We start from the raw sequence: 22887 nt of genomic DNA, 5'->3' as shown, positions 1-22887 counted from the left end.
ATGCACAGACAGTAGCTCACATTTAACATGCAGATTGTGCGCACACAGAAACCTACTGGAGCACAAAAAGTTAGTGTCAACACTGTCCTGTGATTTCTCAATAAGAAACAGAAGTTATAGCATATTTTTCTTTCTGCTTTTGAAGTAACTAAAACTTACAGCTTAGCTAATAGCAAAGAGACGATTCACAGGTATGATTAAATCACACTAGAAATTGTTCTATCTCAAATGCAGTACTACTTTATCTGTATCTGATTTAAAACAAGCAGAAATCTGTAAGAAATGTAACAATCCATAGACAATATAACTGATGAAAATGAGCTGTTACATCAGAGCAAAAGCATCGTGGGCAGTGCTGTGACATGCTGCAGCTGTGCTCAAGGCTACCTGAGTTCGAAGTTCACACTTCTCAAGCCAAGTTTGTAGTTTGTTAAAATAATTTAGCCTCTAGTTGTGTTATTAAAGGGATACTCCACCTTTTTTGGAAATAGGCTCATTTTACAACTCCCCCAGAGTTAAACAGTTGAGTTTTACCGTTTTCGAATCCATTCAGCCGAGTTTCTGATATTTGGAAGAATATCAGTAACCAGACAGTTTCTGGTCTCATTGACTTCCATAGTAGGAAAAAATATATACTATGGAAGTCAATGAGTCCAGAAACTGTCTGGTTACTGACATTCTTCTAAATATCAGAAACTCGGCTGAATGGATTCGAAAACGGTAAAACTCAACTGTTTAACTCTGGGGGAGTTGTAAAATGAGCCTATTTCCAAAAAAAGTGGAGTATCCCTTTAACATGTATATAATGGATTAAGTATATGTTTTAAATTACAGAAACAAAATAGATATCATATTATCATAAGGTATCATATTTATACTTTAAAATAAACTAATCTAATTAATTTCTGATTAATAATTAGGCTGGCTAATTTTGAAAGTTTTAAAAGTCAATATTGCGTGTGATCTTAATATGTAATATGTATTTGTATTATTTTTGTTTACACTGTTGCATGATCTTCTTTTATAGGCTATGAGGAAAAACTCTACCATGCACACAGAGAATGGAGCTCAATTCTGCTAACTGGGATAGCAGCTGAAAAACAAGAAGAGAAGAACAGTAGAACACCTATTAATGCAGATGACTTTATTCTTTTTCTGCAAGAACCAAGACAACCAAAGACTGATGATGAGTGCTCTGAGCAAACAGCAGTCAAGACGTGTGATTGCACATTGGACTTTACTGAGTTCTTCATTTAATGTTGGGCATCTACTGTACGCAGAACTTCTAATCATTTATGTGAATGCCATTCATAAACCTGTTAGATTTTTGTTTTATTTTAGAGATTAATAAAATTGTATGTTTAAACAATGTTATAGCTAAGCATTTTTTATGTTTAAGAGAACATTTTGGGGACAAAAATAAAACTTCCCACTAAAAAATTTATAAGAATGTTAAGTAGTTGTCAAGTTGTGATCTATTTTTTGTGCAATTCCCCACTTGAAAAGGACAGTCCCTCCACATGAAGATCTTAACTGGATTTCACTCAATAAACAGCCATGGAATCAGTTGTTTGTCTTTTATTTACCATTCTTTGGTTGGCAGTAAACAGGTGAAAAACCTCAAAAGAGAGATGACAAATACAAGATTATTATTTGAGTTGACAGCCAAACAAAATTATTCACATTAACCTCAGATAAACACATTACTGCTATTACAAGGTTTCCATTTTTATTCTAATCAGTAGTTTTAAGCAGTATTTTCATAATAAAGAATTATTCTAAGGTATCATTGTAGCCACACAACTAGATATGCTTTACCAAAACAAATCAGTTGGTATTTTAATTTTCTAAATGTATATTTTCTTATCTTTTAACCAAGTATCTTTAGCCAAATAACTTTTTTACCTTCAAAATATTTAGGTTAATTAATAGATCTCATTATATTTTTAGCCAAAGATCTTTAGAGTATACATTTTTTACTAAATTAAGAACTTGGTTTATTAAGATTTCTACAAAGTTTAAATTACTTTTAACCATTTCAAACACATTCTTTGTCAAACAATGAATTTGGCTTTTCTTACTTTTCCTTTATACCCCACTTGTTTGATAAAACCAAACAACATTTGAAGTTACAAACATCAAAGTAAAAGTCCCAACAAAGTCAACAAGAGTTAAGAGTCTGTGTTTTCCAGAGTATCATTTGCACTGCACTGCTTAAGTCAGTCTAGCCAAACATGGCCAATAAGGCGCTTACCGGCTGTCCTTCACCGTTTTGTGGAGGGCTTGGTTTTGCACAGTCACCTTGATGACAAAGATGAAGTTTCCTTGGTCTAGTGGTGCTATAAATGCTCCTTTCACTGTGGTTTAAAGACAACAACAGAGCCAGGTACTGGCACGCTCAGATTGCCTCAGATTTGTTCCACCTGGTTCTCCACTGATTGAAGGAGGAGGAGTTTCACCACTGAGGAGCTCCCAGGCAGTTTGTCAGCACACCTCCCACTCGATCTTCCCACGGGAACCGATGGAAAGATCGTAAATCAGCACCTGCTTACTGCCGGTCAGCTCCGAGTTTGGTCCTCAACTGGTAGCAAGACAACCAGGCGTCGAACATCTCTGTGCAGGACCGTGGTTTGGGTAGCGTCTTTCAGGACTTTGGCCGATGGCCGGTTTAGTGCGGGTTTTGTGACAGGAAGGCAGGAGCTTTGGACCACTTTGACGTTCACGTCTCGAACAATGCCCTTAGCATCTGGATTGACGCTCACCACCCGTCCTAGCTTGAATTGGCCCCTCACTGCATTTTGGTCGCACAACCAGACAATATCTCTGACAGCAACGTTGCGATGCGAAGTGTGCCATTTACTTCTCAGAAATAAGTTTGGGCCGGCAAGCTGGCTCCAAGACCTCCAGAACTTGTTGACCTGGTTCTGCATCTCTCTGAGTCTCTTGTAAGGGTAGTTTGCAAAGTCAAATGTTTTGATCTCACCGCTTGGAGAGGCTCGGCCCAGGAGAAGTGTGTTGGGTGACACATACTGCACGCTTTCTTCATGGCTCTGCACCCTGGCATCTATTGGGCATTCGTTGGCAAGGTTTGCAGCAAGTTGTAGTGTTGTCTGAAACTCGCTATAGCTGAGGCCAGTGTTGTTGCCCAGGCTCTGTAGTGCCTTCTTGAGAATGCGGACAGCGGCTTCAGCAGCCCCATTGCGGTGAGGTGAGTCAGCAGGGTGAATTGTCCACTCCCATTTGGTACCTTTTTGAGCCGACATCTCTTCTATTGAAGTTCTATTCTGAGAATCCAGGAACTGGTACAGCTCTCTTAGGACAGGTTTGGCGCCGATGAAGTTTGTCCCCGGGTCGGACCAGATCTTTCTTGGGTGCCCTCTAATTGCAGTAAAGCGTTGGTAAGCCATCAAGAAGCTCTCTGTCGACATTGTGTTGACCAGGTCTGCATGAATTGCCCTGCTGGCCATACAGCTGAAGACGACACCCCACACTTTCATTGAGACCCGTTTCTTGATGTCATCTTTGACAAGGTACGGTCCGAAGAGGTCGACTGTAGTGAACTCGAACGGAGCTGCAGGTGTGGCTCTTTCAGGAGGTAGGTCAGCCATTACCTGTTTGCACCTTCTTGCTCTTGACTTTTTGCAGAAAAGGCAGTTCTCCACTACTTTTTGGGCAATTTTCCTCCCTCGGATGACCCAGGCTTTCCTCCTCATTTTCAGCAGGGTTGCAGCCACACCTTCATGACCCTCATCGTGCGCCTCCCGTGCCAATAAAGTAGAGACCCATGCATTGAAAGGCAGAAGGGGAACTGCAGCGCCATCCTCCCTGAAGCCATGGATTCTCCCACCGCAGACTAGTAACCCAGATTCTGGCTCTCTGTACACAACCAAGCGGTCCGTAGTGGTAGCTGGGAACGTCACCCCTTCTTGAGCAGCAAGATAGATGTCTCTTATTGCCTCTTGACGTTCTGTGGCGGTGATAACTCCTTTTGTGGGAATCGCCTCCCACTTTGGGGTCTCGATGGACTTTGTTGCAGATATAAACTTTTTGGCGGCTCTCCAGATGAAAGCAACAGTCTTGATTAGACACTTTAGGCTACTAAAGCGCCTCTCATCCACCAAGTTTAGGACAGCTGCACCAGCAGGAAGTCGTCCCACGAGACTTGGAAGACTTCTTTTCGCTTGGGCTCTGGTGAGTGCTGCCACGAATGACTTCTTTTGCATATTGTTAATGCTTTCTCGAGCTGTCACAGACACATCTTTTGATGACATAATTGGCCACTCGCTCTCTGGAAGATGTAGAAACTCTGGCCCTTGCTGCCACTCTGAATGGGCATCAAGTTCATTTGGCCCAGCTCCTCGAGTGATAATGTCGGCTATGTTGAGTGGTCCAGGGATCCACCACCAGTCCTGTAGCCGTGTGCTCTCTTGGATCTCTCCAATTCTATTAGCGAAGAAAGTCTGAAATCCATAGCTTTCACGCTGGATAGCTCCAAGAACAGTCTGACTGTCTAACAAATGGTACCACCTTTTTATCTGGATCTGGGTATGCTGTTCAAAGTACTTTTTCAGGCGGCTTGCAAAGACTGCACCGCAAAGTTCTGCTTTGACCGCATCCCCCTTCTGGTCTAGAGGTGTCAGTTTTGCTTTTGACTCCACTAGTCGAATTGTTAATTGTTTGTTGCAGTTCCACCGCAGGTAGAGGACAGCACCATAGGAGCTTTCACTGCCATCTGAAAAAGTGACAGCGACTGGTTCAGTTGTTGCCTTTGGTGGAGTAAGGGCTCTTGGGAACCTTACTTTGCTTAGCTGGACGTACTCCTCAAAAATTCCAATTGCATCTTTGCGGAGCTCATCCGACAGAGGAAGGTCCCATGTGTCCTTGACCATGCTGCATTTTGGTTTTGCCTCTTGGAATGCCCTTCGGACCAAGATAGCCCCTTTTTGCTTTGATGGCGTTGTCAGGCCAACTGGGTCGTACAAACCAGCAACTTGACTCAGCAGTTCACGTCTTGTCAGCGGGTCTGGTGTCTGTGCTCGTACTTCTTCTAGCAGCAAGTCTTGCCCAAGTCTCATCTTTTTCTTCCGCCTGGAGAAGTTGACCCTTACCATGACATGCAACATGTCTTCATCCACAATGTAGCCGAGACCGAGCGCCTTGTTGTCTTCCTCCTTAAGCTGGTTCGGCAGGACAACAATATTTGGTGATGCCTTTTCTCTTTCTCCTTTACCTTGGCCTGAGAAGACCCAAGGCTTCAGTGCAAACCCTCCTGCTTTTAGAATCAGCTCCACATTCTTTGTGATGACTTTAAGTCTTTCACGGCAGTTGTGGGATGTCAAGATGTCATCGACGTAGCTGTGCTCATGTAATACTTGGCATTCATCTGTGAGGTGGCTGAATTGAGGCAGGTTAGCCGTCTCCCTCATGGCAAGTTGTGCTATGCAACCTGCTGGCTTGTCCCCGATATTCACTCTGGTTATGGCGTATTGTTCTAGCTCATCGCCCTCTGAGTCACGCCACAAAAACCGGTGTAGATGGACTTCCCTCTCCTCGAGCCACACAGAATTGTACATTTTTCTAATGTCTCCTAGAGCGGCGAAGGAGCATTGGCGGAACTTGAGGAGGACAGCTCGGATCGAGTTGAGAACGTCAGGGCCTTTCATCAGAAGGTCATTGAGACTTTGGCCTTTGTACTTCTGACTGCTGTTCCAGACAAGTCTTACCGGAGTTGTAACAGAGTGGGGGTTGGGTGCGATAAGATGACTAATATACCAGACAGGTCCATTCCAGTTGGTTAGATCCTCTTTGGTCAGCTTTTTTGCAGCCCGGCGGTCAACCATTTCGTGGACTTGAGCACTATAGGCTTTTTTCCACTGTGGTTCTTTGGCAAGCTGTCTCTCTGTTCTAAGGAAGGTTGCCTCCACTGCTTTTCTGTTGTTTGGCAATGTAGATGGGTCCATGAGCCATGGATATCTTGCATGCCAGTGTGGACTATCACTGTGGTCATCAGCACCAACATAAGTCAGGCCACCCTTTACAACTTCCAGCTCCCTTTCTTCAGCCAGAGTCATTTCTTTGCCACCAGGTTGACAACTGCCGCAGCGACATCCTCCACATTTTGGGGTGCAGGGGGCGCCAATGCTATCCCATCTCCACCACTCAATAAAATCCCGAGTGGTAACAGCAGAACAAGAAGACTTGATGGTAGGTTTGGTGCAAATATGTTCTTCATACATCAATGCTGCTGTTCTCATGGACCTGGCGAAGTGCGCTCTGGACTGGTGTGCTGTAACTGTAGCCTCTTCAAACAGACCAGGGTGTGTCCCTGCAATTGTCTTTCCCAATGGCCCATCCCATAGTACAAGGTCCCCAACGGTGCGTATTTCCTGTGGGACCAGTCGCCCTTCCTTATGGCTTATCAAAAGCTGTATCTGTCTTGGTCTCACAAGTTCATCTTGAGGGACATCTGGAAAGAACTTTTGGAGTCTTTTGGCCGTCACATGTTTGTGGATATCTGCAATGCTGTCCAAACCATAACAGAGGAGTTGGTGGGATCTGAAGTTGCCTTGTTCTGTGCGGACCCGGATCTTTAGGAGGTACCGTTTTGTGGTAACTTGAACTTTCATTCCTCCCACACCGTGGACAACAAGGGTTATGGCTTCACTTCTAAGGTTCAAACGATCAGCTGCATCATGAGTTATGTAGTTTGTATCCGATGCCAGGTCGATCAAAGTCCCAACTTTTTGTCCTGCATTGGCCGTGACCTCTAAGAGCATCATGATGACTGGCCACTCCACTATTCCATTCTCTGCTAGAAGGCTGGGTTGGTTGGACACAAGAGAGGTTCTAGCTATAGTGTTGCAAAAGGCATTGCGACACTTCTCTGCAAGTTCAGGTGAAAGACTTTTAATGAACTCTTCTTGGGCTTGGGTGTAACGCTCTCTTGTGTCACCTCCCACTTTGCTGTTATTGTTGGACCTCTGGACGACATTCCCTTTGGACCGATCAGCTCTCGGGCAAAGGTAATAGTGGTGTTCTGCAGCACGCTGTTCTATGCAGTCTGGCCTCCTGCACAGGAACTCTGATTTACAGTAGTCACCTTCATTGTGAATCTCCAGGCATTTTTTGCAGGCTCCCAGCTTCCTGACAGCATCTCTTTTCTCTGACAGCTTAAGCGTGCGAAACTTTTGGCAGAAGTACAGCCTTTTCTTATGCTTGCCGTCTCCGCAGACCACACATCCTTGAGCCTGGTTGCTTAGTTGGGTGGAGGTTCTGGTTCGAGCTTGCCGAGGTTCAGATTTTGGTTTTGGTTCCTCCTCTCTCAGTTGGTCCAGCTTCTCATAGATGGCTTCTTGACCTTGAAGAAATTTGAGGAGGTAGTCAAATCGCTTGTCTTCTTCAGCTTCATCACCTTTGCCAGCTACATGAAGAAGCCATTCCTTCTTCAGGCCATCAGGAAGTTTACTCTCTATTGTTTTTGTTACAAGAGGGTTCTTTATAGCACCGGTCTTGCCAAGCTCGTTCAGATCGACTAGGGCTTTTTCTACAGATTGGATGAGCTCAACAATCCTCCTGGGCTGGTTACCTTTAACTGCTTGGAGTCTTTGGAGCTCTTCTACTATCTCAAGGGCTATAGTTGTCTTATTTCCAAAGCGGTTCTCCAAGACCCGGAAAACCTCCTCAGCAGTTGTGTAAGTTGTAAGGCGGAGGTCTCGTATTGTCTTCTCATCCACACTGTCGAGAAGTTGGAACTTTTTAACCTCTTTGGATCCAGTAGGTTCTCCCTGCATCTGGAGAGCTTCCCAATCTTTTTTCCACCGGTGAAACTCTCGGCGGATGCCAGAAAACTTTGGGAGGGCAGCTGGCTTTAATTTAATTGCTGGTGTGGCCACACAACTGATTGAAGTAGTACTCAATCTGCTGGTTTCTTCTCTGACGTGTGCCCCTGTAAAGTCTGCTTGTCTTATTGTGAGTTTTGGCAGGATAGTTTCAAGGCCTTTGATACGACTCTGGAACTGTTGTTGCTCTGCTGGGGGGGCCCAGCACTTCCAATGTTTATGCACCTCTTTCGCAGCCTTCACAAGTTTCTCTAGTTGTCCGATCATGAAGAGATATGCATCTGGGTTTTTACTTGGGTCCACAGCTCCCACGTTTTCTGCTTGCGACTCTGCTGTTGTAATTGCTTGTGTCAGTTCATATTCCCCGAAATTGGCCCACAATGTCTTTTGTATGAGGTCCTTTAGCTCTTGCAGTTTTCTCTCACACTCATTGGCTGTTTTGACCAAGTCAGACTTTTGCTGCTCGCTCAACTCCTCTGCATCAGAGTTTTCTTCAATACATTGCCCCTCTACATCATCATTGGCTTCAAGGACTTTGCCAGCTTCTGCAGTGAGCTTCTTAAAAATGTCTCTGAGCTCCTCTTCTGACATCATTGTATGCATTCGTAGCACATTATTGGCCAGACGGGAAAACTGACGCTTCGCTGATGTCCTTGCGGTCTTTAGCTGCTCCAACAGTAATGAATCAGCCATTTCAATCACAGCAGCAGGGCGGGAACAGTCTTTATTTGTCTCTATGGACACGTGTGGTCACTTTTCTGGTCCTTCTCCAGTCTTCAGTGACGGTTTTTCACTGTCAAGTTGTGATCTATTTTTTGTGCAATTCCCCACTTGAAAAGGACAGTCCCTCCACATGAAGATCTTAACTGGATTTCACTCAATAAACAGCCATGGAATCAGTTGTTTGTCTTTTATTTACCATTCTTTGGTTGGCAGTAAACAGGTGAAAAACCTCAAAAGAGAGATGACAAATACAAGATTATTATTTGAGTTGACAGCCAAACAAAATTATTCACATTAACCTCAGATAAACACATTACTGCTATTACAAGGTTTCCATTTTTATTCTAATCAGTAGTTTTAAGCAGTATTTTCATAATAAAGAATTATTCTAAGGTATCATTGTAGCCACACAACTAGATATGCTTTACCAAAACAAATCAGTTGGTATTTTAATTTTCTAAATGTATATTTTCTTATCTTTTAACCAAGTATCTTTAGCCAAATAACTTTTTTACCTTCAAAATATTTAGGTTAATTAATAGATCTCATTATATTTTTAGCCAAAGATCTTTAGAGTATACATTTTTTACTAAATTAAGAACTTGGTTTATTAAGATTTCTACAAAGTTTAAATTACTTTTAACCATTTCAAACACATTCTTTGTCAAACAATGAATTTGGCTTTTCTTACTTTTCCTTTATACCCCACTTGTTTGATAAAACCAAACAACATTTGAAGTTACAAACATCAAAGTAAAAGTCCCAACAAAGTCAACAAGAGTTAAGAGTCTGTGTTTTCCAGAGTATCATTTGCACTGCACTGCTTAAGTCAGTCTAGCCAAACATGGCCAATAAGGCGCTTACCGGCTGTCCTTCACCGTTTTGTGGAGGGCTTGGTTTTGCACAGTCACCTTGATGACAAAGATGAAGTTTCCTTGGTCTAGTGGTGCTATAAATGCTCCTTTCACTGTGGTTTAAAGACAACAACAGAGCCAGGTACTGGCACGCTCAGATTGCCTCAGATTTGTTCCACCTGGTTCTCCACTGATTGAAGGAGGAGGAGTTTCACCACTGAGGAGCTCCCAGGCAGTTTGTCAGCACAGTAGTATTTTTAAGAGTATTTTTAGAGAATGTTATCCTAACTTTTAGAAGAACGTTCTAAGAATAAAAATAAAACTTCCTGCTAAAAACTTTATAAGAATAAAGGGATAATGTTCTAAAAATGTTATGATTAAACATTTATAGAAGGTCATCATCACAAAACATTTTTAGAGTGTTCTTCCCAGCTAACAATTTTTGGTTCCCATAACGTTAGTTTTTGGTACCCAGAACATTCTCAGAATGTTAGTTTATGGTTCCCAGAACGTTATTTTTTATGGTAACCACCCAGCAACGTTCTGGGAACGTTATTTTATTGTTACATAAAAATAAAACCAAAAAAGAACGTTCCCCTAACGTAAGTATTTGGTTCCCCAAAAAATAACCAAAAAATAACATTAGGGGAACGTTCTGTGTTAACTGGGTTAGAGAATGTTATCCTACCTTTTAGGAGAAATAATGTTCTAACAATATTATTATTAAACATTTTTATAATGTTGTAAAAAAAAATGTTATCTGAACTTTTAAAAAAACATTCTGGGAACAAAAATAAAAACACCCCCTGAAAACTTTCTAAGAACGTTAGAGAATAATGTTGTAAGAATGGTACACCTAAACATTTTAATAATGTTTTTAAATAATGTTATCCGAACATTTAAAAGAACATTCTGGGAACAAAAATAAAACTATCCGCTTACAACATTATAAGAACGTTAGAGAATAATGTTATAAGAATGTTATTACTAAACATTTTAATAATGTTTTTAGAAAATGTTCTCTAAACATTTAAAAAAACATTCTGGGAACAAAAATAAAACTACCCGCTGAAAACGTTCTATGAACATTAGAGAATAATGTTATAAGAACGTTATTACTAAACATTTTAATAATGTTTTTAAAGAATGTTCTCCAAACTTTTAAAAGAACATTCTGGGAACAAAACTAAAACTAGCCGCTGAAAACTTTCTAAGAACGTTAGAGAATAATGTTAAAAGAATGTTACTACTAAACATTTTAATAATGTTTTTAAAGAATGTTCTCCAAACTTTTAAAAGAACATTCTGAGAACAAAACTAAAACTAGCCGCTGAAAACATTTATAGAACAATACATGCTAATGTTCTTAGAACATTTTTAGAACAAAAAATTTCTAGCTGGGGTGATGAATGTCACTGATCTCCATTCAGTTCAGCTGTTCCTGCTGAAACACAATCTCAACAAACTACATCTTGTGTTGATGAGAAAGTGACTGACAGCTATTGTGTGATATTTAAAGAGATTCAGCTCTACATAAGGTGAATCTGCAGCTTTAGAGAAATATACACTGGAAAAACCCAAGCTCTTTTATTCTCCAAGATAAACGTGTCACATTATTGTCATGGAAATGAGCTGATATATAGTTTATAGTAATGGCTATAGTTCAGAGGTGTTTATTCCTCTTCATGCAGAGTTTATCTCCAACATTGATCCTGATGATCTTGATTAGCAGCTTCAGTGTGTTTAATTAGAGCTGGAGAAACTCGCTGGAAGAATCACACACAGTGTAATGTTGATCTAATGGCTTTACCGTTGATGTTTTGTTGAAATCTCACCATTGTTTCAACATTAATTGCGGGTGCAAAAGTGATATTGAACCAACATAACTTTGTAATGTTACTTTGTAATTCAGTGCAGTTAGCATTGATGCATCGACATCGACTCAACATTGTTTCAATGATTGCTTGCTATCTTAAAATAAGTTATCAGTGCATACTTTTATTATTTTTTTATTAAAACTGTTAACAAAAAATGTTAATTTCTACTGGATGGTTTTAGTTTATCTGATTCTTTCAGGCTCACATTTGTAGCTCACATTTGTAGCTCGCTTTGAAAAAATCATCCTCTAAATGACTAAATGTAATTATAAACATGATTGGATGATGAAAAACTTATTTCATATCATACAGATGTGATCAAACAAAGTCCTCTTTATGATTTATTATCAGGAACTCATACATTTCTCAAACTCAAAAACATGATAAATTACACAGATAAAACTAACTGAAAAAGACCAGAATAAATTCAAGAATGGTAAAAAAAAACAGAAAAAAATATAGAAGACCAAAAGAATGAACAAATGAGCGAACAAATTGAAGAATAAACAAAAGCACAAAACTAATAAAAGGCCAAAAAATCGACGCAAGTGCTTTTGCAAAAAAAAAAAAAAAAAAAAAAAAAAAAAATCTTTATTTAAAAGATATTAATCTCCAACGCGCGTTTACGCAACAACGTCTGCTCTCACACGCATGCGCCGTGGTGCTCTCGTGAACGCGCGTCTCTGTTTAACCCTCTCTCTCTTTCTCTCTCTCGTCACACAGAAAGTGAAAGTAAGTTCTCCTGTCGCCATTTTGAGCTGGAAAAATACGAATACGACATGGAAAAAACAGAGCATTAAAGTGTTTATCAACGTTTAAGAAGGAATTTCCGTGAATCTTTATGATGTTAAAGCTGGAGGATTTCAGATCCTGTATCTTGTAAAAGTTTGCTCAAGGTGAGTGTTCATGTGTGACTTTATCATATTAATATGAATCTCTGAGAGGCCATTTTACTTGATTGTTTGTTTGATATAAAATCTTTAATTAAGGGTTCTTTCACTTCAAGGTTTCTTTTTCACTAACACTGTTTCGTGATGTTTGTGATTCTTCAGAAGTTTAACAGTATGTGTGTAAACCAAGCGTGCCGCACAAGCCCTGAAAAGTGAAGCCAAAACGTCTCGATCGCCCCCCGGTGACTGGTCCTAGTATAGGTCATAAGCCCCGCCTCCCCGTGTTATTCAATGGGACGTGAGACCAACTAAACAATTAAAGGTCCCATTCCATGGATTATTTTTATTATTTTATAATGTTTCCAGGGGTGCCCTTATAATGTTAGTATGTTTTTTAGATCAAAAATTGTTATAATTTAGAAATAAAAGGCATATTTCCTAGCCTGATTTCATTCCCTGGTTTGAACACTCTGTTTGAAGGGGCGTGTCTGCTGTGAGACTTCAGTGTAAACGCCCTCTGCTGTGATTGGCTGACATGCTTGCATATGAAATATCTGGCATTACATGTGGAACTACCTGGAAAACTTTTACTATTACAGCTATTATACGTTTTTACTATTACAGCTATCTGGATTAACGAATCATGAGAAGTTTTTTAAGTATTTAGATCTATTACCATCACATAAAAGGTTGCAGTGATGAGCACTGAGCAGATGACAGTCTGTTGATCGCGTGAAAGATCTTATCATTGCAACGCAGTTTCTGCACTATCACTAATGATTTCACCAATGCAAACATGAGGCATATAAATACAGTAAGAGCTTCGTTGAGCAGTGTAACAGCGTCATTGATTTCATAACGAGTTTTGGCAAGTGTCCAGATAAACTCGCGCTGTGTGATTGATAGCTTGGGCGATTGGAAAGGAATTGTTCTTTGATCGCTTTCTGTATATTAATCACAGTTTAAGTAAGATTATTTTCATCCTACTAAGAGAAACGAACGATGTGAAGAGTGATCGCTACTTCCATATTAAATCACTACTTACCGCTTGCTGGAATATAGTTGAAATAGTCCCCTTCGTCAGTATTAAACGCTGAGAGAAGCCTGCTTGATATTATCCCAGGTTAGAAAAACAGTCCGTGGTGAAATGGACGGAGCAAACTAACAACTTCGAATTAAACTTTTGCGGTATCCGATTATAGATAAACATCAACCACGTCTGTTGACATTTCGCCATCAATACGCCTGTGTTCCTGTGGGCGGAGGTTACGGTTCTAGTGACATCATTAAAGCAGGATGTAGAGGGGTGTAGTCCAATCCAGCCGTTTTTTGTAGTCAACTTCTGTTAAATAAAATATCTCGCTTGGCATTGAACTTTGAGCTTTATAATTTTACAGATATTATTTATACTCTAACAACAACATTACACACTAACTAAAGTTTGAAACATGGGATTACATAGAACGGGACCTTTAAATTACACTTCAAATATCTTTTTTCCAAAGGTGGTTTCTTTCATTTGCTGTAGTTTGTATCACGCTGATGTAAGTTCAAGTGTCTGTTTCAAAAATAAGTTGGTTTTTAGTTAGTTACGTGATGCGGTTATGAAGGTAAAACAGTAGCAAAACTCGAGAGCATGTAAATGTGAATTTGAGAACTTGTACAATAAATATTCGTACTTGTACATGAACATTTACACTCACAGCTCCAATGTGAAAACCTGTAAAATAAAAATCTGAAGTTGAATGTTGAAATTTGCACTCGCAAACAATAGTCACAAACCTGTATTCTGAATCTGAAGCTGCAGACAAGTAGACACAAATGTGTAAAATGCCATTCACAGAAATACACCGACAGACACAAACTTGTAATATATATTTTGCGTTTAATCTTACGTTCACATTCGCGGTACTTCCTCAATTAAGCACTTGCAGCTTCTCAAATCTGTCACTGCAATTTCAAATTTCGCGCCTTGACTTTTGCTACTCTTTTCGCGATTTATTAGGTGCAAAACTAATTTGTGCACTTGAAACTCAGAGGCGGTGAGAGGGAAAGGGGGGCGGGAGGAGGGGGGGTCAAAGGAGCCGTTTTATTGGTTGGCACCTAGCCAATGAAATGGGAGTTCGATGATGTCACGAAACCCGCGTGCACTGAAACACTAACATGGCTTAATGCATTAGACTGATATTAAAATAAATAAACGAAATTATCAAACTCAGTAGACACAATGCTAATGCATACTACAGAAAAGCAGATGAGCACAGAATATGACGTAAAACATATGACGTATGCCATATATATAGGGTAGAGTGGGGGAAAACGCCCCCCTTAAGGAAAATGTGACATTACAGTGAAACAAAACATAAATGTGACTAGAATTGCCATCCCGGTTTTGAGTGACTATGGCAGGAGTTATTCACCAAATATTAAAATTGCTCAGCCTTCATAATTAATTAGTATTTTCACTGAAAATATTTTTGTACAAAGGGGGCGTTTTGCCCCAGCGGTGGGGTAAAACGCCCCCCAAGGTGGGGTAAAATGCCCCCTTTCTTACCAACCAGTTTGCTTCATAGATCAACAGCAAAATTAACAGACAATAGTTTTTAATCTCTAAAGGTAAAAGGCAAGTAATGTATCAACATGTATATATATTAATATTTATTTCAGCAATGTCCAAAATAGCCAAATTTAACTACCTTCCATCAGTGAGCTAACTTTGCTAGCAAGCTAGCTAGTTAATGCTCACTTGAGGTAATTTTTTCATGTTTTGTTCAAATATTTAGATTTTACCACCTAGTTATACTGCATTAAGTGTAAAACAAAGGATTTGATAGACAGAAATATTTTATTATAGTAATTATGATAGAGAAACTATGCCTCCGGGGGGGGGGGCGTTTTACCCCTCAGCGTAGGGGGCGTTTTACCCCACAAGCTATGAGTTTTTAAAAAAATGTTTAATTTTTAAAATATAATTATATTCCTTATAAATAATATATGATCTCAAACTACAGACTTCACTATTCATCTATCATACATCACTGCGATATCCTGCAGAACAATATTCTCTTAAACACTTATTTACTAATATCTGAAAATTATAGCATTTACCATGTAATCCTCTTCTCTTCAAATATGTCGCTGGTGTCAGCTTCTCCGTAGAGATTTGTATATCCCCGTTATCAACGTAGTGCATAGCAACAGTAAAAATGTATCTTGACTACTTTTAGTGGTTATTTTGGGAAAAACAGGTGGGGGGCGTTTTACCCCAGGGGGGCGTTTTCCCCCACTCTACCCTATATGCCCTATATATATATATGTATACCATAGACTGTAAAAGACACACACACACACACACGTACGTATATATATATATATATATATATATATATATATATATATATATATATATATATATATAATTTATTTATGTTTCGTTTGTTTTTGTGTGTCCAACAGTTAGGCTAGGGTGAATATTTAAAACATTTACATTTTTCCAAAGCGACTTACATTGCATATTAAGGTATACATTTTACATTATTATCAGATAATTTAGGTGCATTTTCATATTGCAATGGAATTGGCACACATATATATATATATATATATATATATATATATATATATATATATGAAGAGTTCAGATGCAAAAGCCTCTAAATGCCATTTGAAATTTTCTTATAGAATGATCATTTTTATCAAGCTCGTATATTTAAGTTCAGTAATTTCACTTGAATGATAATTAATAGGTAATCTTCACTGCCATTTAAGTGAAATTATTGAATTTAAATATACGAGCATCTGAACTCTTCATAAGCAAATGTGTGTTCAGTGCAAATAAACTTGCTGCCTAGTGTTTTATTAATAAAGTAACAAATTATGTGTTTTTTTTATTGTTTTTAATTTTTATTTTATAACTGTTGGTCCATTAAGCCTCATTAAGCGTTTTCTTGGGTTTCGAGGAAAACGTACAATTAAACGCGTTGCGTTCATATTCTGTGCTCAATTTTTTTCTGTATAGGCTATATGGTGTTTCCTGTTTGGTCTTTTAATACCACTGTCTCAATTAAACGGGTTGCGTTCATATTCTGTAAAACTATTCCAGTAAGACTAATGATATTTCATAAAAATATTTTCCAAGCGTTTTAAAAAATAGCTGATACATATGCATACAAATGTTTGCATTGTGGCTGGCGTTGTTCATTGGTGAGGCATCGACCAATAAAATGACTTCATTCCGACCCCAGCCCCGCCCCCGACTCTGCTCTCTCAAGTCTGCATTTACAAGTGCACGAGTGAGTTTTGCTACAGGCATATCGCAAAAAGAGTAGCAAAAGTCAAAGCGCTAGGATTTGAAGCTGGACTGCCAGATATGAGAGGTTGTGAGTGCCGACTTGTGGTTGTACAACGAAACTGAACTAAAGCACAAAGATAAATGTGTAGTACACAATTGTGCCTGTCATTTTGTTTATGTAAATGACACTTTACACATTTGTAACTATTAATCTGCAACTTCGAATTCAAAACACAGGTGTTCTGAGTATTGTCTGTGTGTGCAAATCGATAGATGCAGCTTTTCACATCAGAGCTGCAAGTATAAATTTCAACTTACAAATACAAATATTAATTTTACAAGTTCTCACATTCAAATTAGCAAGCTCTCGGGTTTTGCTACTGTTTTATCTTCATATGCGGTGGTGTAACGTCATGATTGACAGCTGTGATTGACAGGTTTTCTGAGCTTTTTTCGGGATCTTCGGAGGACTGAGGAGATTGTATTTACTTTATTTTAACAAGCCTCTTGTCGTACTGCAATAAAAAAATTTTTAAAAGTGTGCAGAATCCACTCTCCCTGAGTGCATTCTTCGAGAGTGAGGGCGGAGCGTTGATTTCACGGCTTTACTTCCTGCTCACGACTGCGCAGGTCTGGTCCTGAGATCGCTACTGCGCAGACTCAAGTTCCAATATGTCAGCGCCATATTGGGACTCTGGCGGCTTCAGTTCTCATCTATGGAAGAGAGCGAAGGGGCGTCGTCCATCTTTTTTTACAGTCTATGGCGTAAACATTGTTCAGATGATGTATTTCAGACGTTTGTCAAGTTCTTGTCATTAAAACGCTCTTGTATGTAGGCCTAATTTCTTACGCATCTAATCCCATGCCTCGGTTGCTAATTCCAAAACATCATTTTAGAGTTAGTTATGGAGGTTTGAGCCACTGATAGCATACTAATGCTGGGGACACTTTACTTTAAATTTCCTATTATCAGTGTAAAGCTGCTTTGGACATTGTTAAAAGCGCTATATAAATGAAAATGACGCCCGGCATTTCTCCCCTTGGGTTTTAGGTTTCGGGAAGGGAACAAAATCCACCACCCCGTCCAAACTTTTAGGATACCGGGTATCAGATTTGCACAATCCATACGCACAACGCTTCGGCATGTTTCCCTCGCTCGAAAGCTTGCCAGACCTCCCGCGCCTAGTTACGGTTGCTAAGCCACGATTGGCCTGTGGCAGTTTTCAGGCGGGGCTTAGCGAAGGGTCAATAGCTTGTTTGCATATGACGTCACGTCACTGCGTTGCCATGGCGCGAAATGCAGATGGAGGGCAGGAAGTGATTTGTTACATTTAGGAGGCATAACAAACTCAAAATGCCGATGTTTTGCGTCGTTTATGGTTGTTGAAATCGATCAAACCGAGAAACCACGTGGAGTTTTTATCGTGTACCAAAAGTTGTTGTTCATAAGGGGGACAAATGCAAGAAATTGACAGAAAAACACCTACGTCTGCGGTCGGGAGGAGCCAGAGGACACCACAGAGATGTTACATGATCGACAAGGTGAAGGAATTGTATTAATAGGTGTTGCCAGTATTCTAGTTGTATAAGGCAGGCATGTGATTCTGACAACAAATAATGCATGTAAACTAAAACAATGCATGGTGATTTTATTTTAATTTAAATATTATTTTTTTTAACACACACTTTTTTTACAGTTTTATTTACTTTATTTTTAATATATAGATTTTTTTTATAGTGATTAATGAACTGTATAAAATGAATTGTTCTTTTGTAATTTATTTGTAGCTTTGGCAATATTGTTGTTTTACGTTCATGCCAATAAAGCTAGACTGAAATGAATTGTAAACTTTGAATTAGGCTTGCACAATAGATTACTAAATTCTCTACGAACTACCCTGGTTAAACAACTGTATAAAAATATGAATGCAAATAACTTTGGCGCTTTATAAGAATCTGGACAACTAAGCAACTAAACAATTCATGTCATTAATAATTTGCAGAGTAATGTGAATAACTAATCCCTCTCCCTACTGCTATATATTGTATGCAGATGCCGGATGCCAGACGGACCTAACCATGGATGACATTGAGAGGATGGAAGATGTTCTGAAGCAAACCACAACAGAGCTGGGCGATCTTAGGAATAAAGCACTGGACACAGCTTAGCCAAGAGTCTTTTCAGAAGAATGAAGACAAGACAAAGTTTTACACTGGACTCCCCAACTTAGTTTTAATGCAGGTTTTTCAACTGTGTGAGCCTTATATCACCTGTGGCCATTTGTCTGTGCTTTCTAAATTTGATCAGGTCATTTTAGTTTTGCTGAGGTTGAGACTTAACCTTCCTCTGAAAGATTTGGCTTTCAGGTTCAATGTATCTTGCTCTACAGTTTCAAGAATTTGGGACAAGATACTGTAATTGGCATTCTTCATGAGAGATTGAAGTTTTTAATTGAGTGGCCAGAGCGACATGTACTTCAGAGAAAAAAATGTTAAAATGTTGAGAATAAAAATTACATTTTGAGAACAAAGTCATTCAATTTCAAGAAAATAAGTAAAAATACACTGAACAAAATTATAAACGCAACACTTTTGTTTTAGGCGATACGTCCGCGATAATTAATGCGATTATGGCTTAGCTTGTCAGTGAACTCTGTGTTGTAAATGCCACTCCATCTGAAAGCAGGTGATGGCGATTTACTACTAATCAAGGAACCGGCTTTACTGACGAGATGCGCCTAACAATGTCATGCGATATATCGCCCAGCCCTAGCTTCAATGGAAAAAAGAACTGCCCCTACATGAGAACAGGACTCTGACAATCTGAGAAAAGAATAGAATAGACATTTCTTAATTAACCACAAATTGAACATTGTATTTTGCATGGTTAATCTATGGGTGTGCAGTGCACTGGCGATATGTTTAAAACAATAAATAGAACAAGCAACGCTAACAGTTAAGTTATACAAAATACAGACGAAAATAACTTACCCTGCCATGCAATTGCAGTGAGCTGTAATAACTTCTCCGCTTTCTTTCGCAATGATCCACGTCTTTAGTGGTGTTTCGGCGGACCTTTGAGAGTGGTTAACCTAATAGCGTAAAGTAAACAACCATAAAAGAAACGTCGAGAAGCGCTGCAGCGTTGAATGGTTGTGATTAAACGTTACGGACAAAAAAGACATGTCACTCACCCGGGCGAAAATCAAACGACGGTCATTGTGGAGCATCTTGGTACCGAGATCGTGGACCCAACCACTTACAAAAAAGTTGTATGCCTCCATACTTTTGTATGCTTTCATTTGTTGTCTTGAGTAGAAGGATGTCTGTAGGACAAGGTAGTTGCTGATATCTACCGCCTCGATGGCAGGTAAATCTTTCAATTCAGTTGAAAAATCGCTCCTCTTCATAACGTAAGGATCACGTCCAACATATGTTTCGATTTTTTTGTTTATATCTTTCTCTTGTAATAGCGTCTAAAGTAGAACAGTACGGACTTTCCTCCATCTCGTCCATTCCGCTCTTCACTTCCTGCCCTCCAACTGAATTTTGCGCGTCATCACAATCACGTGACTGCAAACCACCTATTGTATCCTATTTTGCGTTATTACAGTTAACTACGCGAAGTGATATGGAACTGTAATGCGGTCAAGACCTGCCTGGAACTACTTTAGCCGTGCGTTTCCCTGAAAATAATTGCACACCTTAGAACCTTCATCAACCAATCAGATTCAAGCATTCAACGGCCCTGTAGTATAAAGGTTAATAGTAAACGAACTTGGCTTGCTGTTAGGGTTGCCAACTTATGAAAAAGGAAAATAAGGGACAATCGTGGTTATTTATACGAAAATAAGGGACAGAATAAGGGACACCCAAAATATTTGTACTGTACCACATAGTGCATATCATTTTAGCATCTGCAGATGTGTACAAAAGATGTATAAAGGTTCTCAGACAAACACCATTTGGGTCATTTCGGAAAAATCAACCAAATTTCAGAAACTTTCCCGGCTCAAATTTTTGATTTTGTTAAAAGAAAATATTCTGAAGAAAGACAAACGTAAATGAAGAAGAAAGCCAAAATATTAGGCTACATCCCAGATAGCACACGTACGTCTATTTGACATCTGACAGGAAACGTCCTATAGACGTATTGCAGATGAGCAAACACTTTTAAAAATACGTCTTCCAGACGTAAACACGCACATCAAATAGACATCTCCGTGATGTATGTGTGCTATCTGGGATGTCTATTTACTGAGTAATTTACAGTTTTGTAAAATGGGTCAAAATGACCATTTTCACCTGAGATTTGGAGTCAGATTACAGGAGGGTTAAAATGACTTTAAAACTGCAGCATTATTTTACTTTTACACAGAGATTGTTAGGTCTATTGGTTGACTTTAGCCATCTTTGTTTCATTATAGCTATGCCAACGGTGACATTTTAAAAATGGGAAAAAGCACTACTTTTTTTTTTTTTTTTCAAAGTTTGCACGCCTGCAACTCATATTAAAAATATCTTAATATCCTTTTAGATTATAATTCTTAATGTAGTGGCAGTGGCACCTTGCGTCTAATTCTCCTGTACCACCTTTTGAAGTCAGTCAAATTGTAACCAGTATTTGAAACACGAGCAAACCACGATCTTCTTTTTAAATGTTTACTTCAAAAGCATAAAACAAAAACTGTTACATAGACATGGTACGCACGGTCGCTGTTGCTTCCAACGTCTCTAACTTCAAACTGAAACTACATCCAATCTCTTGCGTTATGACGTAGTGCGATCTGACTGGAAGCTCAAAATAATTAAATATAATCAGATCTAAACATTACTAAATATGCATTTTAAACCAAAAAATTTCTTATAAATTTTCATGAAATATTTCCTTATTATTTTTACTAAATTATTATTTCAGATGAACTAATCCCTATGTGGCTTTTACACTTAACAAACTTTTCTTTTGGTTTCTTAATTTTTAAGGCCGAATATGGTTAATTTTAAGTCCCAATATAGGGATGTTAATGCGTCTCCATGAGCAAATTAGTTTATATTTTCAATGGTCGCACATTTTCTGAAGAACAAATAATGTTGAAACTAGAAATGTATCTTGTTTTTTTTTTTTCTATCAACACAATTGAACATTACTTAGTGCCTTAAATAGTATTTTTCCAAAGTTTGTGTGCCTGCAACTCTAAAAGTAATAACGGTATCTTAATATCCTTCTATATTCTCCATCCATCTTCTACCGCTTATCCGGGGCCGGGTCGCGGGGGCAGCAGTCTAAGCAGGGATGCCCAGACACTGCAAAAAATGCTTTTCTTACTTAGTATTTTTGTGTTGTTTCCAGTCCAAATATCTAAAAATTCTTAAATCAAGAAGCATTTACTAGAGAAGTAAAACTACATAAGAAATTCTATTTTGTTTTCAGATAAACAGAAAGTAATTTAAGTAATTTTTGTTTAAAACAAGCTAAATTATCTGCCAGTGGGGTAAGAAAAATAATCTTGTTTTAAGATTGTTTTTATTAAGTTTTTTTGAATTAAGTTTTTTTTTTCTTACCCCACTGGCAGATAATTTAGCTTGTTTTAAGCAAAAATTACTTAAGTTACTTTCTGTTTATCTGAAAACAAAATAGAATTTCTTATGTAGTTTTACTTCTCTAGTAAATGCTTCTTGATTTAAGAATTTTTAGATTTTTGGACTGGAAACAACACAAAAATACTAAGTAAGAAAAGCATTTTTTGCAGTGTTCCCTCTCCCTAGACACTTCCTCCAGCTCTTCCGGGGGGACACCGAGGTGTTCCCAGGCCAGCCGGGAGACATAGTCTCTCCAGCGTGTCCTAGGTCTTCCCCGGGGTCTCCTCCCGGTGGGACATGCCCGGAACACCTTCCCGGGAAGGCATCCAGGAGGCATCCGGAAAAGATGCCCGAGCCACCTCAACTGACCCCTCTCGATGTGGAGGAGCAGCGGCTCTACTCTGAGCTCCTCCCGAGTGACCGAGCTTCTCACCCTATCTCTAAGGGATCGCCCAGCCAGCCTGCGGAGAAAGCTCATTTCGGCCGCTTGTATCCGGGATCTTGTCCTTTCGGTCATGACCCACAGCTCATGACCATAGGTGAGAGTAGGAACGTAGATTGACTGAGAACCATGGCCTCGGACTTGGAGGTGCTGATTTTCATCCCAGCCGCTTCACACTCGGCTGCAAACCGTCCCAGTGCATGCTGGAGGTCCTGGTCTGATGAGGCCAACACGACAACATCATCCGCAAAGAGCAGAGATGAAATCGTGTGGTCCCCAAACCCGACCCCCTCCGGCCCCTGGCTGCGCCTAGAAATTCTGTCCATAAAAATTATGAACAGAACCGGCGACAAAGGGCAGCCCTGCCGGAGTCCAACACGCACCGGGAACAA

The 22887-nt window shown here is 39.4% G+C and overlaps 1 protein-coding gene across 4 annotated transcripts in view; it reads left to right on the top strand.

Moving 5' to 3' along the window:
* The window catches only part of LOC311297683 (NACHT, LRR and PYD domains-containing protein 3-like), a 432890-nt gene that overhangs the window by 244996 nt on the left and 165007 nt on the right, over nt 1–22887 (top strand). The window contains exons 1-2 of one of the 4 annotated variants that reach the window (XM_084420080.1): nt 12016–12188; nt 18527–18711. The exons of 1 other annotated variant lie outside the window; for it this stretch is intronic. The gene's annotated coding sequence lies outside the window, so the exon portion shown is untranslated. Of the gene's footprint in view, nt 1–12009; nt 12189–18526; nt 18716–22887 lie in introns of those variants that run through there. 2 more of the 4 variants (XM_084420079.1, XM_084420081.1) reach the window with 2 other exon arrangements.

Source organism: Rutilus rutilus, assembly GCF_951802725.1.
Source record: "Rutilus rutilus genome assembly, chromosome: 9".
NCBI lineage: Eukaryota > Metazoa > Chordata > Actinopteri > Cypriniformes > Leuciscidae > Rutilus > Rutilus rutilus.
Note: the sequence above shows the minus strand (reverse complement) of the source record. Positions and strands in the feature narration are given on the sequence as shown.